Raw genomic sequence first — 14849 nt, 5'->3', positions numbered from 1 at the left:
TCCTCGTGCAGTAGTTCAAACGAGCCTTTTCCTTTTTCTGGTTGGAACAAAGGTTTGGTTCCTTCCAGCAGCGCTTTGCTCGTGCACATCTTCCACAGTCCTGCAGCCTGAAGCTCACCCGCAGCTCTGGCTCTGCTCTGCTCCTGCAGCCACGCAGGACATCAGTTTGGCTCCTAAACTGCCTCCCAAACACACCTGAGGTTCCTAAAGGTGCACGCTGTATCTGTGCGGCCCTGCCCTCCTGCATTTCTTCCCCATGTTAATGATTTTCTGCTCAAACGCATTTTCTGTACCTAAAGCAAGTTCTGTTACACCCCGGGGAGCAGAAAAGCTTTCTTAGGGCTCTGACCAGCTGGCATGGGATTTCCAGCCAGTGTTTCTTTGGTTGATGAGGTAACCAAGTGATACTGTGTGGTATTTTTAGTCAAATGGTTCCTTGGCAATTTTGTCCAACTTTACTGGCTTGGCTCTGTGCACGATGCAGTATTTAGAGCTGTGATTCCAGTAAATTCTGCAAAGAGGCAAAACTGCAGCACAGCACCACCTCAACAGGCTCATGAGATCTCACAGAAGGAGATCTCTTCTCCATTCTAAGGTTCATAGCAGGACAGTGCAGGACTGTCCTTTGCAATTTCACTTACAGTGTTTTCTGAGCAGCTCACATCCTGGGGTGGGATTTCAAAGACTGATTCAGAAGGAAATGGCTTTTCGTTTACAGCTTCAGTCCTTGTATGGGGGAGGGTGGTCCTAGTCCTACAGGTTTGTTTGCAGAGAAGTAAAGTTTAGCCCCTGTAGTATTGAGGAAATGAATGGCTCATACATTTTGCCAGCCTAACTGTTGTCCTTCTGATTTCCTGGAAAAATGATCTTTTGGCTTACAGACACAGTGCTTGGTTCAGCTGCAAAAGATCTTGTGTTTAAATCTGGGGCATGGCACCATGAAAGTTGGGAACAGTTTTAACTCCTGGATTTTAAAGCTATCCATTATTTCTCTGAAATAAGAGCTGCAATCTGTGCGTGCTTTGGGCAGTGAGCTTTGCCTGGATGGCGGCAAGGCCCAGGAGTCACCAAGAGATGCTAAAGCTGCAGATATCTCTGTATTTCTCAGAACCATTTACATGCTGCTACAGGGATTGACTGAAAATGGCTTTTGCTATTTCAGCATCCTCTGGACGCAGGAGGCCCTACTCTGCCCTGCTCTTCTTGGCTGTGGAGGGCACAAGGAGCACATCCAACAGCTCTTGAGGAGCTGAGAGCGGAGCAAGGCTGTGTCTCCCACAAGGAGAGCACGCTGCTGTTCAGCACTGCTATGGCAATCAGCAGTACCCGCCAGAGGAGGAACCCCCACCTCTCTGCTAAGAGCTTGCTCACTGCTCTAGTTGAGGCCACAGACATCCAAACCTGTCTCCTGACCAGGGAAGGGCTGGATGGGCTTGCAGCTTCCTGTCTGCATGCTCTCTTTTTCCCATGTCACTCCTAGCTCAAACTTCCTATGTGCAGTGTTAATGGGGGCTGCCTGCAAGTGATCATCAGCAGTCTGGGGTGCCACGGTCAACCCAAGCTCCTGCCAAAACGCAGTGGGGTGTGAAGCTGAGCATCACTGTGGAAGCAGGCAGTGGTGGAGCAAGTGGGTTACCTGGAACAGCTCTGCCAGCCGTCTGACCACAAATGCTGAATTACAGAACAGAATCATAAAATCATGCAATTTATCCTATGTAGAGTAAGTTGGTCGCACTGATTACACAATGGACTTGAATAGGGAATCTCAGTCATCCAGGAAACTTAGAAGTCATTATGGACATGCCCAAAGGCAAAGATTTTGGAGTATCACCAGAACAGGAGGTGACACATGCTGAAGAGTCTCTAGGATATAATAAACTGCCAGAAAATGAAAAGAAATATGCCCTGTTCACTGATGTGTCCTGTCACATTGTGGAAAAACATCAGAGGTGAAAGGCTGCTGTATGGAGTCCTACACAGTGAGCTGCAGAAGCTGCTGAAGAAGGTGAATCGAGTCAATTTGCTGAAATGAAGGCCACCCAGCTGGCTTCACACACTGCTGAATGAGAGAACTGGCAGTGCTCTACCTCTACACTGACTCCTGGATGGTGGCAACTGCCTCTATGAGTGTGGTTACAGATATGGAGGCAGAACAACTGGCATTGCAGGGATAATCCCATCTGGGTCACTGCATTGTGGAAAGGTATTGCTGCCCCTTGTGGAAAACGTGGCTGTAAAGGTATGTCACATAGATGCTCGTGTACCCAAGAGTCGTGCCACTGAAGAACATCACAACAGCCAGCAGGTGGATCAGTCTGCTAGGACTGAAATGGCTGAGGTAGATCTGCATTGACAACATAAGGGTGAATTATTTCTAGCTCGGTATGCCCACAGTACCTCAGGAGCCGAACTTTCAGGTGGTTTATCCCACAGATTAGTGGCATTTTGCTAAAAAGCACTTATTTCTCACTAATAATGAAAATACTTGTAGGGAGAGTCCCTCAGGTTGGAACTGGGCATCACAAGGGCTGCCTTGGCTGGTAAAATCTCCGAAGAGATAGAAAATATATAGGAGAAAATATAGGCAACTAGTGAGGAATGAGAAAAAAAATCCCTTGGGCCACAGAAATACCTGAATTTAGAGTGATCTCAGGGAGCAAAGGTGAACAGCAAGGTATAACCTGGGGAGTTTCATTAAAGAAGAGTTTACATTTCTTATCTGTAATCTCATCCGGACCCCAGGCCCTATTTTTGGTAGAGGAGCAGATGTGGGGATGGATCTGAGCCCCTGCAGAGGCAAACCTCTCTCTCCCAGTCACCCCTGCCATGAGGATAGTGGGTTTTGCTCTTTCAGTGAGGGGGAAGCACACACCCTGCACTCAGCAGCAGGTGCTCTTGATTATTTTCAATTCTGTCTATCAAAGTGTCAATTAAATCAATTTCTGTTGTTTCGAGGAGGAATAAGGTCCTTTGCCTTCTAATTTCCTCTTTGTCCTCTGTCCACAACACATGAAAACATATCCAGCATCATTTAGCATCAATTTGTCACTGACTTTGAGTCACGCGAGCCTTCAGAGGGACAGACAGCAGAAATCAGGCTGGGATTTAACTCTAGGATATATGCTAAGAAAAGCCTAGAGATACAGGAGCACATGGGCACAGCATGCAGGCAGGCTCAGCTTCAGCCTCACCATTCCCTCCTCCTCTTCTCTCTTCCTTGTTCCTTGCAAACTTTGGGCCTGGTTCATACCAGCCTTGGCAGCCCATCCCTTCTGGGCTCCCTGGCCCAGCTTCTCCTTCAACTCCTCCCCTGACAGCTGCAGGATGTGGCAAGTTGCAGGCACGCAGAGAGCAGCCCCTGCCTCTGAATTAGGAGGATTTATTGCTGTGCTCTGCTTTTCCCTTCTCCCGACACGTCTGCACTCCTTCTGCATGACCCGGGAGGTTGGTTTTGTCCCACCAGAGAAGTGATCTGGGTCCGATCACGCTGCGCAGAGACAGCACCGTGCTTAAGCGACCAGCTGCCAGCCCCAGGGCTGAGCCTCACCGCGCTGAAACCAGACCAGGGGGCTCCTCAGGGCCACGTCTCAAAGGCAGGTAAGGCTCAGTGTGCTTCTGGGGCCATTGGAGAACAACAGGCTGTGTGGAGAAACGCCTTCCCACCATGGTAAGCAGCCTGCATGAGCTCCCCGGGGCTGGCAGCTTCACATCACAGCCAGGTCTCAAAGACGAGACTGATGCCCAACCACAGGACTGCTGTCACCCCCAGTGTGTGCTTCTGGCAAGCAGGGCCGCGATTCTGGGAGACTGACTGCAGACCGAGCTTAAACGCCAAGAGTCAACAGAGCCCCACTTCTGTTCCCAGACCTTCCTGAAGCACCCAAACTCTGAGCGCCGGGAGCCCTCCCGATCACAGAGCCTCCTCCGACCCCACTCCCCGGCCAGGCCTGGGCCCGGGGCGAGGAGCGGTCCCCCCGCCCGCTGCTGCACTGCCGGGGCCCGGCCATAGGTGGCGGCCGGCACCGCGCCTCCGCTGCGCGCTGCTCACAGTGCAGTGCCCGGGCCGACCGCAGCGCTTCTCTGCTCCTGGAGGGAGCCCCGTAACGCCGGGATTCGCACAGCGTTTCACCAGCGGCTGAGCTGCGGCTGGGGGCTGGCGCGGAGAGAGCGAAACAGCCCGGAGTGGGTCTGTCCTGACCGCGAGTTCTCCGACCAGCGGGCAGAGCCGGCATCTCCCTGCTGCCAGGCTGCTCCTCGCCCCTTAGTCCTTGTATGAGGACACAGGGTCCTGCCCATGGCTATGGAGTCACAGGGTCCTGCCCCTGTTTATGGGAACACGGGGTCCTGCCCATGGGTTTGGGGTTACAGGGTCCTGGCCATGTGTATGAGAACGCAGGGTCCTGCCCATGGGTATGGGGTTACAGGGTTCTGGCCGTGGATACGGGGACACCAGGGTCCTGCCCTTGGATATGGGGACACAGTATCCTACCCATGGCTATGGAGTCACGGGGTCCTGCCCATGTTTACGGGGTCACAGGGTCCTGGCCGTGCTCTCAGCAGTCCCCACATTTTCCCTTCACTGCCAGCCCAGACTCGCTGGGCAGAGGACATACTGCAGCAGGCTCTTGGGGCTCACCCCTCGCACAGCTCCACATCCCCCCCTCAATTATTTATGGGCCTTCATCTCCAGAATGTCCTCGCGCTGACGGGCGGCGTTTGCACGTGTCCTTCTTATCCAGAACGTGGGGCTTTGCAGCCACTTTGCTATTTACTGTAATTTTTAGCTCAGACACAACCAGAACTCCCACCCTGTCTGGGCGTCTCAGCGCAGAAAACAAGACTAAACTATTTTGGGATGTTTTTCCCTTTTCCTCATACTTGGGTGCTTTCCCATGTGGTGAGGCCTTTGGAGCCCCGGGGAGGGTGAACCTGCTTTGCACACCCCCTGGAGCTGCCTCCGGACCCCCCTGCACGCGTTAACCCTCCTCTGGCCACAGACACCCCACGCAAGGTGGCCGTGTGCCCCAGGGGGTGTTCAGAGCTTGGGAACGTCCCCGGCGTTGGGTGATGGCTGGGAGCGCCTTCCCCATACTGATGCTCTGGGGACGTCTCCCTGAGGGGCCTGGGCTGGATCCTGCTGACAGCTGACCCAAAGCATGAGCTGCTCCCCCAGAGAAGGGTGGGGATGTGTATTGGACCCCATTTTTCTTGCAGAGAATGTGGAAAGTGCCCCCTTGCCTCCAGCACTCTTGCTTCTGTCCCTGTTCTACAGCACCCACCACCCCGTGCTGGGCGAAGGGCCGGAGCGACGCTCAGACCTCCCCCCCCCCCCTCCCCTGTCACAGCCAAGGGTCTCTCCATTGAAGTTTACTTGACGTTCTAATAAAATCTCCAAGCTGGAAAAATCTTTCTGTGGAGGGTTCGCGTTGTTTAAAGGCAGAGGACCATAAAGATAAAGCCGTGCCTGCACACCCTCCCCTCCCGCTCCCGGGTGAGGGGCCGTGGCACAGCCCTGCCCACCGCCGCCGAGGAAGAGCTTGTTTTCCTGACGAGAGGTTTGGAGATTAAAAGGGGAAAAAAATCAGCCATTTGGAATCGTCTACTGACGCTGCAAATACCCTCGTTAATAGATACGTCTCGTTTTGTTACCTCATTTTAATTAATCATTAAACAAAGACAGCTGCCAAATTTTGGCTCTGGCTGCCGGCCTACAACTGACTTGCAGCCCTTGAAAAATAGACTATTTATGGTGCCTGGGTTTAAAGCTTAAATTTCTTGTATAAACTTTACCCTTCCTAAGAATAGTGTGGGGAGCGCATCTCTGGCTGCATCTGCGCTGCCCGCACCCCGGTCCTGAGCTCTGCGCTGAGGCCAAACAGTGGGATCCCTTCAGATGCCAGCAGCCCCGGAGCGGTGCAGGGGATGGCAGCACCGGGGCTCCATGTCCTTCATGGCCGTGTGTGCATGGGTGCCATCAGCGCAGAAGGTGGCTGAGCTGCACTGCTGGCTTTGGACAGAGCATCTCAGCGCAGGAAGGCATCCCCAGGGTTGGCTGGCTGGATGGCTGCAGCTCCCTTGGTGTGCCTGTGTCCCCAGGAAGGGGCAGAGCAGGGGCTGGGGAGCCTGCTGCACGTGCTTAGGGCATGGCTGCTGCATTCAGCCCTTCCTGCTGCCCCTGGACTGGCGTCCCTGTCTCCAGTCCTTGTATCCACCTGACACCGGGTCAGGGGCTGGGCTCGGTGCGGTACAGCAGAAGGGCACAGCAGCACTGGAACAGTTCCGGTGTGGATTTTTTGTCCAGTCTCCCCATGCTGGCTGATGGGGGGGCTTAGGTTGAAGCAGGGTGGCACGTGCCCTGGCCCACCTTGCTGCAGAGCTCTGAGTGAGCCATGTGTGTAATGCATCAGAATTTGGTGCAAATCAGCCCTTTCTGCACAGACGCCATCACCCTCCCTGCACACACAAGGCTGAAATACACTCGAGGCAACACAAGATTTCCTGCACCAGTGCTGAGCCATGCTGGAAGTAGCCGGGTGCTGCCTGGGCACCCCACCTGCACCCCACAGACACGCAGGCACCTCTCAGGTAGGAGGCACCACATCTCCTTGCTCAGGGGCCACCTCGTGCTGACAGGTGGCTGCTGTGCTCCTCAGCTCACAGCTCTGCATGGCTTTTATTCCACTGGGGTGAACGCATTGGGCTGTTCCTTCTCCAGCAGGCTCGGGGTGATTCCCCGCTGTGGGGATGCGCCATGCACTGTGAGCCCTGCGGGACCTGCAGTGGGCTCCCTGCACCACGCAGTCAAGGAATGTGGGTGCACGCATTGTGCACCTGCAATGTGTGGGGCAAGGACAGGGCTGGAATCCTGGCGAGGCAGGGTGGCAGTGGAGGTGTTTAACCCTTCCAGCAATCGAGGATGAGAAAGGCGATAAAAAAGCGCTCTGCACGGTTGCTGGCTGCATCCCAGCAGCTCCGTCCGGCAGCCAGCGTGGGGTCTGCCCGCCCACGTGCCCCACAGAGGGACCTCCCGAGCTCCTCCAGCTGCAGCCCGCAGCCCACAGCTCGTATATCACGCCGCACACAGCCCTGTGCTCAGTGACACCAGGCGCATGTCACACGTGCTGAAGGCACGGGCCCACCGCCCCCCTCCCGCACCCCGAAGCTCTCTGATCCTCCAGCTCTCCGTCTTCCATCTCCCTGGCTAAAATAAACTGAGCATGCTGCTGAAGGGGGGCTGGGGGTGGAGAAGCGGTGTGGCCGTGTGGTGCAGCTGCCGTGGGATGGATCTGCAGCCACTGCAGCCTCTCCTTCCTTCCCTGCCCCATTTCCATCTTGCCCTGCCTGAGAGCTGGTTGCAAAGGGGATCTTGTGTTGCAAAGGGCTTCTAGTGAGAGCCCAGTGGCCCCTGTAGCAATGCAGCAATGCAATAAAGCTCTGAGAAAGTGTTGTTCCACCGCACATCATGGTCTGTTAACTCTGAGCCCTAATGATAACAGTCTAAATCAGTGCAGCTACTGCACTGCCAGTTGGAACAGAAACACCACCCTCTCCGCTCTGAAATGCTCATTTCCCTTTGCTTCCCTCCCCAAAGCCTCCTGCTCCCAAACAACCCTTTCTGAGCCCTGGTTCTGCCTCATCCAAACCTGGGGTGGATCTCCTGAGGAGGAACCCTCATCTACCTGTGGAGGAGCAGCCCTGGCACCGGGACGTGGGGGGGCTCTGCAGAAATGGGCTTCCCAGTGGACACCAAGTGGAACGTGGCTCAGCTGTGTGCCCCTACTGCTTAGAAGGCTGATGGTATCCGTGGCCAAAGAGCAGAATGCTGCACTTGCCTGATGCCATATGAACAAACCTAGAGGGAGATGAGGATTTGTGGGAGGGTGAGGGAGATCTCCCCACAGTGTACGTCCGCCCATCAGTGGCTGCTGCACACACCAAAAGGTTTAACACCATTTGTTAGTGTGAGCTGCAGGTTCACAGGCGGGTGAATTTACAGCGAGCCAGATGTAAATAAATAGAAGAAAAAGGATTTTCCCTGCAGCGGGGAGCAGCATCCTGTCTGCCCTGGAGGGGATGGAACAGGGACTGCTGGCTCTACACAAACACATCCATGGAGGGTTCTCCAAGGGAGCAAACTGCTGGTATCAGAAAAAGAGTGGGGTTTTTTTGTTTTGTTTTGTTTTGTTTTTTGGATAGGTAAAGTTTTGGGTGGAGAACTGCAGGCACTGCCATCCCCAGCAGTGATGGCACACACAGCGTGAGGGGGAGGGGACACCTTCATCTCAGGGGAGGAAGCTGCTGGGAGAGGATATGTGGGGTGGTTGGGAGGGCATAGGCAGGGACCCTGGGGGGACTGCGGGCTTGGGGCTATGGGGAAATGCAGCCTGAGCAGAGAATCTGCTGCTTGGGCTGCTCCCATGTTCGGAAAACACAGCTCAGTGCCGGTGAGAAGGGCTGCTGTGGAAAGATGCTCCCTGCTGACAGCTGAGGTTAAAGCGTGACTTCGGGTAGGGGAGAGATGCTGCCCTGGGGCAGCTGTGCTCAGACATGTAGGATGGCCGAGGCAAGCCTGAGCCCAGGAAAGGTGGGAAAGTGGTTTTGGGGGGCTTTGAAGGGAAGTTGAAGGTAAAGGGCACCTGGCAGCTGCTGGTTCTTCACTCCCAAGGACCTGGAGAAATCGAGTGCTTTAGGATCTGCTGATGCAAAGAATGTGATAAAGAGCAATTCCCGAGGTGAGGCTGTGCCCTTGGGGCATACAGCAGCAGGGCCTGCCAGCACCCCCTTCCCCTTCCCCTGCAGTGCTCCTCCCAAAACCTCCTTCGGTGCCCCTCGGCCACAGCCGGGTGCTCCCGTGGGCGTGGGAGGCTGCGGGGTGCGGGGCAGCGTTGGCTGCAGGGACGCTGAGCGTGGGGACAGCGACAGGGCCGACGGAAGGGCACGGAGCTGCGTCAGGGCGGGGTCGGGGGGTCAGGGAAAGGTTGTGCCCCACAGGGCGGTGGGCACGGCCCGGTGCCGGAGCTCAGGGCGCGCTGGGACACCGCTCTCAGCCATCGGGGCTGCACTCGGTGATCCCTGCCCATCCTTTCCAGCTCGGCGTGCTGTGCGGTTCGATGGGGGCCAGGAGCTGCCCCGAGCACCCGCGTTTCCTCGTGGGAGTGGGGATGGGATCGGGCGGCCCTCGCTCCAGGGATGCGCGCCGACCCCGCAGCCGTCCCGAGAGCAGCGCGGCGGGCGGGGACGCGGGCAGAGGGACAGGTGGAGGCGGCGGAGCCCGCGGGGCAGGCGGCAGCTCCCGGCTCCCGCTGCTCCCCGAGCCCGGGCGGCGGAGGCTCCTCCTCCTCCTTAACTCTTGCCGGGGTCGGGGCGAAGCCGCGCTGCCGGGCTGGGGCTCGGGGCTCCCGGGCCGCTCCGCGCAGCCGGGGGGCGCTGCGGGGTCCCACCCGCGCTCGGCGTCGGGGCCGCGGCCGTCCGCGGGGCGCAGAGCGGGGACCGGGCAGCGCGCACCGCCCCGGGCCGACCGCTCCCGGCCCCTCCCCGCCCCCGGGCAGCGCCGGGCAAGGTGAGCCCCCCCCGCAGCCCCGGCCTCCCCGCTCCGCACCGCGGGCTGCAAGAAGTTAATTTATTTTTGGAAAAGCGGCTCGCAGAGTTTGTCTAATTCCATCCGCACCGGCTCCTTTCACTCTATTTTAAACCGGTTCTTACTGTGCTCTGCGAGTTTATAAAAACAATCACTGCTCCCTGATAAAAGCGGCCCTAACCCGCGGAGGAAGCAAGGAGCCCCAAAAGCCGCATCTCCTCCCGGACACTGTAGCTCAGCTGAAAAGTTCGCAGGTAATTTGCGTTTCCTACTCCACGTCTTTCTGCGCTCCGGCTGCTTGCTCACAGTTCGGCCGACACACGGCACTCCCACCCCGCCGGGCGCGCTCCCGCTGCTTCTCGGGGGCTGTTGGGCGGTGGGGCCGCGCGCACCTGGCAGCCCCGCACCGCTGCACGGCGAGGAGAGGATGCATCTTTGCAAAGGGAGGATGATGGGGAAGGGCCACGTGAGTGCCCGGCGGCCGTTTGGAAGCCGCTCGGAAGGGTTCTCGAGCGCTCAGCCCCTCTGCATCCCTCCCGGCTCCTGCTCCTCGTGCTTCTGCTTCGGCGGCGGGGCTGCGTGCAGGGTCAGGCCGGCTGCACCGGCCGCTTAGTGCCAATTCACTGTGACTCATCAGTGCGACCCGCAGAAACTGTTTAGTAAAAGCTCCCGGCATCGCTCACGCTTCAAAATCCGGGGCGTTTATGGACGGCTTTGTTTCTTTTTAAATGAATGCATTGCAAAATGCGCCCTGACATAAACGGTTCGTCTCGTTTGTTGAGCTGCAAAAGCGCTCCGGGGAGGTTTGCTGGCCTCGCGCGGGGCTCCTGCTGCTGCAGGGTTAATGCTTTCGGGAGTTGCCTTGGCAGCAGGGCAGGGTCCCAACGCAGCGGGGCTGTGCGGAGCACAGCAGTGCTGTCCATCCCTGTGCCGTATCCATCCCTGCGCTGTGCCCACCCATCCCTATGCTGTATCCATCCCTGTGCTCTTCCCATCCCTGCACTTCACTCATGGTGTGCTGTGCCCACCCATCCCTGCACTGTGTCCATCCTTCCTTGCACTGTGCCCGTCCCTGCGCTTTTTCCATCCCTATGCTGTGCCCATCCTTGCCTTGTGCCTGTCCTGTGCTGTGTCCCTCCACCATCCATTCCTGTGCTGTGCCCATCCCTGCACTTTGGCCATCCCTGTGCTGTGCCCATCCATCCCTTTGCTGTGATAGTCCTGTACTGTGCCATCCCTGTGCTGTAGCCCATCCATCCCTGCTCTCTGCCTGTCCCGCACTGTGCTCATCCCTCCCTGTGCTATGCCCATCCCTGCACTTTGCCCATGTTGCACTGTATCCATCCCTGCACTGTGCCCATCCCTATGCTGTGCCTGTACTATGCTGTGCCCATCCTGTGCTGTGCCATCCCTGCACTGTCTCCAGCCCTGCACTGCATCCATCCCTGTGCTGTCCATCCACCTCTGCTGTGTATCCATCCCTGTGCTGTGCCCATGCTGCTCTGTGCCCATCCATCCCTGTGCTGTGCCCATCTCTCCACTCCCTGCAGTGCTGCCCACAGGCCCCTATCACTCTTGAGGGGTCTGCAGGTGTTGGGGAAAGAGCTGAGGGTTGGGGCTTCTGTGCTGTTACAGCCACTGCTCTGCTGCAACCCGTCTGCATCCCGGTCAACTTTTCCCTGTTGCCTACGGGTAAAGCCCACCTCTGCGTATAAAGAATAAAAATAGGAGAAAAATGGATGAAAGAAATTTGTTTTAGAAGGGTATGACGTGATCTGTCCCACAAAGGTCAGCTGTCAGGTGGCCCGAGGGGTGGCAAAAGGCCCCACAGCCCCTTCCGAGTGCCACTCTGCCCCGGGCTGCGGTGGTCCAGGCGCAGGGAGGGGCGATGCGGGTGTTGTGTGGAGCATCGAGCTAAAAATAGGTTTTCTTTTCTGCTCCATCTGAATGGGCAGCCACATATGACTGTACATGGATTTGTCTGATAGTCCCGTTTCAGTGTAAGAGACAAAATATCTTAGTTATGGCTTTGTTCTTCAGCTAACAATGGGTAGCTAAAAATATCCAACTTTGTTCCACTCAATAAAATTCTCTCAAGGGGAGACACTAACGTTACATTTTTGCCAGATCCGTGCAAAATGCAGCCAAAGAAAACGTGCATTTTTGCCAACAGCTTTTCATAAAACTTGTAACGAGCAGAAAACTGCACAGCGCTGTGAGCGGGGGCTGCGCCGGCTGCTGCGGGGCACGGAGGGGCTGCCCTGCTCCCTGCCGGCGTTCGGAGAGGGCAGAGCCTGGTGAGACTGAGCCGCCTCCTCCTCCCCCTCCTCCTTGTGCTGATCCTTCTCCTCTCGTGGTCCACGCATGCTTTTGCTGCGGCAGCGTGGGGCGATGCATCTCTGTCTTGCAGGAGGAGGGTGCCCCAGCCCTTCAGTGGCGGCTGCTCGGTGGTCGCTGCGGTCTCGCTCCAATTCCCTTATTTCCCGTTTTATGGCAGCTGGGGCTGGAGGCCGGCCCCGTCCTGCTGTGCAGGCGTTGTGCGCACGTTAAAAGCCTGGCACGGCTCTGCAGTGCGCTCACAGCCTCGCAGCCAAGAGGAAACCAGCAGGGACCTCACTGGGCTGGCACGGCCCCACGAGATGGGAAGGAGGAGATGGGCCCTCTCATGCTCACCCCCATCTCCAAATAAAGGTGTCCCCCGGTACACCAACCTGTCTGCAGCGCTGTGCTGGTGGCTGCAGAGCTGCACATAATGGGGTGAACGGGAGGCCAGCCCCATTCTCTTTGTCTCTCTGACCCTGTTTCCGTTTTCCAGCATCCCTCCTGTTGTGTAGGCATCCACTGACGACCACTCTAATAATCCCAGACCTCTCTGTGCTGTATTTGCTCTCCAGGCCACAGTGCCGTGTCCGGCGCTCCTACTGAACTGTGTCTCTTCCTGCAACCTTGTCACGTTGATGCTTTTCTTTGGGCACTCTGTTTTGTATATGGCTGCATTAAGCCTGCTGGCATTCAGGCTCCTGTGTCAGAGACATTTCAGTATCGAGGCTGATGGGTTATGGCATCCAAGTGTTCTCTTGGTGAGGGTGGGCTCACAGCTGAGGTCATTGGCAGAGGGGGGTGCAGGCAGGGAAGGGGGCCAGGGAACACTGCGTGGCTCTTTGTGTGCCGTTGCTGAAGCACAGCCTCCCTCTGCCTGGTGCTTACCCTGCTCCCCCACTCCACGGACACCTGTCCTCCTGCAGAGCCTGTCCTCCTCTCCGGGGCCTGAGCTTCAGAGGAAGGCTGCCTCCCCGGGGGGACAGGCATGTCTTTTGGGAAGAAGACGCTGCCTGATGTGATTCATGCAGTGTTTGCTTCTGCAGCATTCCCGGAATGTACCTGCTTTATTTCTTGGCCTTCTCACTTGTTATTGGAGAGGAGCAAAGCTAGTTGATGACACCGAGCTGAGTGGTGCAGTTGATACAACAGGAGGAAGGGATGGCATCCAGAGGGATATGGACGGGCTTGAAAAGTGGGCCCACATGAACCTAATGAGGTTCAACAAGGCCAAGTGCAGGGCACTGCAGTTGGGTCAGAGCAATCCCAGTTATGTGTGCAGACTGGGAGAAGATCTCCTTGAGAGCAGCCCTGCAGAGAAGGACTTGGGGGTTCTGGCAGACAAAAATCTGACATGAGCCAGCAGTGTGCGCTTGGAGGCTGGAAGGCCAGTGGTACCCTGTGCTGCATCAACAGAGGGGTGGCAACTGCACATCAGGCCCTGGTGGAGGTGCTCAGCAGCTTGGGAGCCAGTCAGGAGACCCTGCGAGGTACCAGGGCTGGGTACCACACTGCCAAGTCATCTTAGTGCCATGTGCCAGGCCAGAGCCCAGCTGCTTTGGCTGAGCTCTTCGGTCAGCAGGGCCTGGGGACCCGACACACAGTGTTAGCTCAGTGCTCCCTGCTCCTGCGGCCCACAGCACAGCTGTGCTGCAGCATGGCTGAGAGCCTCGCACCCAGCAGAGCGGAGGCACCAGTGCTTGCCTGTCCCCCAGTTCCTCCACTTTGGGCTCCTCCAGCCCCTGCCTGGCTCCTAGGATGTGAGCACTGCACAGATAAGGCTGTCATTTTGGAAGTCCCCAAAGTGCATCTTTTCTGCCTGCTTCCTTCCCCTGGTCTCAGGGTCTACGGGAAGGCAGACGTGTGGGATAGGAGATTTCTTCTGAAGGACTCATGCCAGTCCTAGGAGCTGGTGGGTGCATTGGGTGCAGAGATCTTGCTCAGTTCTTTATCCCTGTGTGGGAAGACTGGAGAGGAGCAGTAAGATTATAGCAGGGGAGCAGGGAGAAGAGCACATCAGGGCACTGTGTCTGACTCCTTCGTGTGATGTGCAGCTGTTCTGCAGACTCACAATAGCACTGCTGTGGTGAGTTACATGAGGGACATTTCTGGAAGGGGACAGGAGGCAAATTCCTATTTTTTTTTGTTTTGCCTGAGGTGATCCAGGGTGATTTCCTTAGCAAGTCTGCAACCCACAGTCTTCCTCCATGCTCTGTCTCTGCTGTAGAAGCACCTCTACTTTGAGGCAGAGTTGTTGGTGGCCCTGTGATGGCCCAGCCCTTCTTCACCTGCCTGCAGCTGATGGTGGGTCTCAGTGCATCCCACTGTCCAGGCAGGTTGCTTCATCTGCCATATACCTGCACCTGGGACCTGCCTGTGTCCATTGTGCCCATGTCCTGGGCACACAGCAGCCAGCAGCTCGGGGCTGTTGGCCTTGGCCTAGAGAAGGCCCCAGGGCAGGGTATGTAACTCTGTCTTAACTGCATTTTCTGACTCATATTGATTTATGACCCAACCTCAAGCCAAAAATACACCCAGCTCGCATGGGCACTGCTGGAGCAGACACTGAGGGCTTATCAGCTGTCCCCAGGGCCTTCCTGGCTGCTGACCTCATCAGGAGGCTGTGACAGACATGGGCACCCCATGGCCAGCCCGTTCTGGGCCTTCTCCCTGGGGCTGCTCTGTGATGGTGCCCGGAGTCCCAGGACAGGTGTGGGCCCTGATCAGCTCTGCATTGATCCTCATGGGCTCCCACTGCTGTGCCCAGCACTGAGCATGCAGCCGGGGAGGTTTCTCACCATGGGAAATGCCCACAGGCTCTGCTCTGGAGGCAGAGGGGCACTCTGTGACCCTGTGGGCATTGCCCATCCCATTAGCTTCTCTCTTCATGCTCTACCAGTCCCATTAAGAGCACAGCTGGATTTACCCTACCATTTTACTTCAAGCCTCCCAG

The 14849-nt window shown here is 56.8% G+C and overlaps 1 protein-coding gene across 12 annotated transcripts in view; it reads left to right on the top strand.

The window, feature by feature from the left end:
* Positions 1-9536: 9536 nt before the first annotated feature.
* The window catches only part of MYOCD (myocardin), a 221325-nt gene continuing 216012 nt past the window's right edge, over positions 9537-14849 (top strand). For all 12 annotated transcript variants that reach the window (XM_040649548.2, XM_015295170.4, XM_040649539.2 and 9 more), the window contains exon 1: positions 9537-9831. The gene's annotated coding sequence lies outside the window, so the exon portion shown is untranslated. The remainder of the gene's footprint in view (positions 9832-14849) is intronic.

Source organism: Gallus gallus, chromosome 18, assembly GCF_016699485.2.
Source record: "Gallus gallus isolate bGalGal1 chromosome 18, bGalGal1.mat.broiler.GRCg7b, whole genome shotgun sequence".
Lineage (NCBI taxonomy): Eukaryota > Metazoa > Chordata > Aves > Galliformes > Phasianidae > Gallus > Gallus gallus.
The sequence above is the reverse complement of the archived record's forward strand: the minus strand, read 5'-3'. Positions and strand labels throughout refer to the sequence as shown.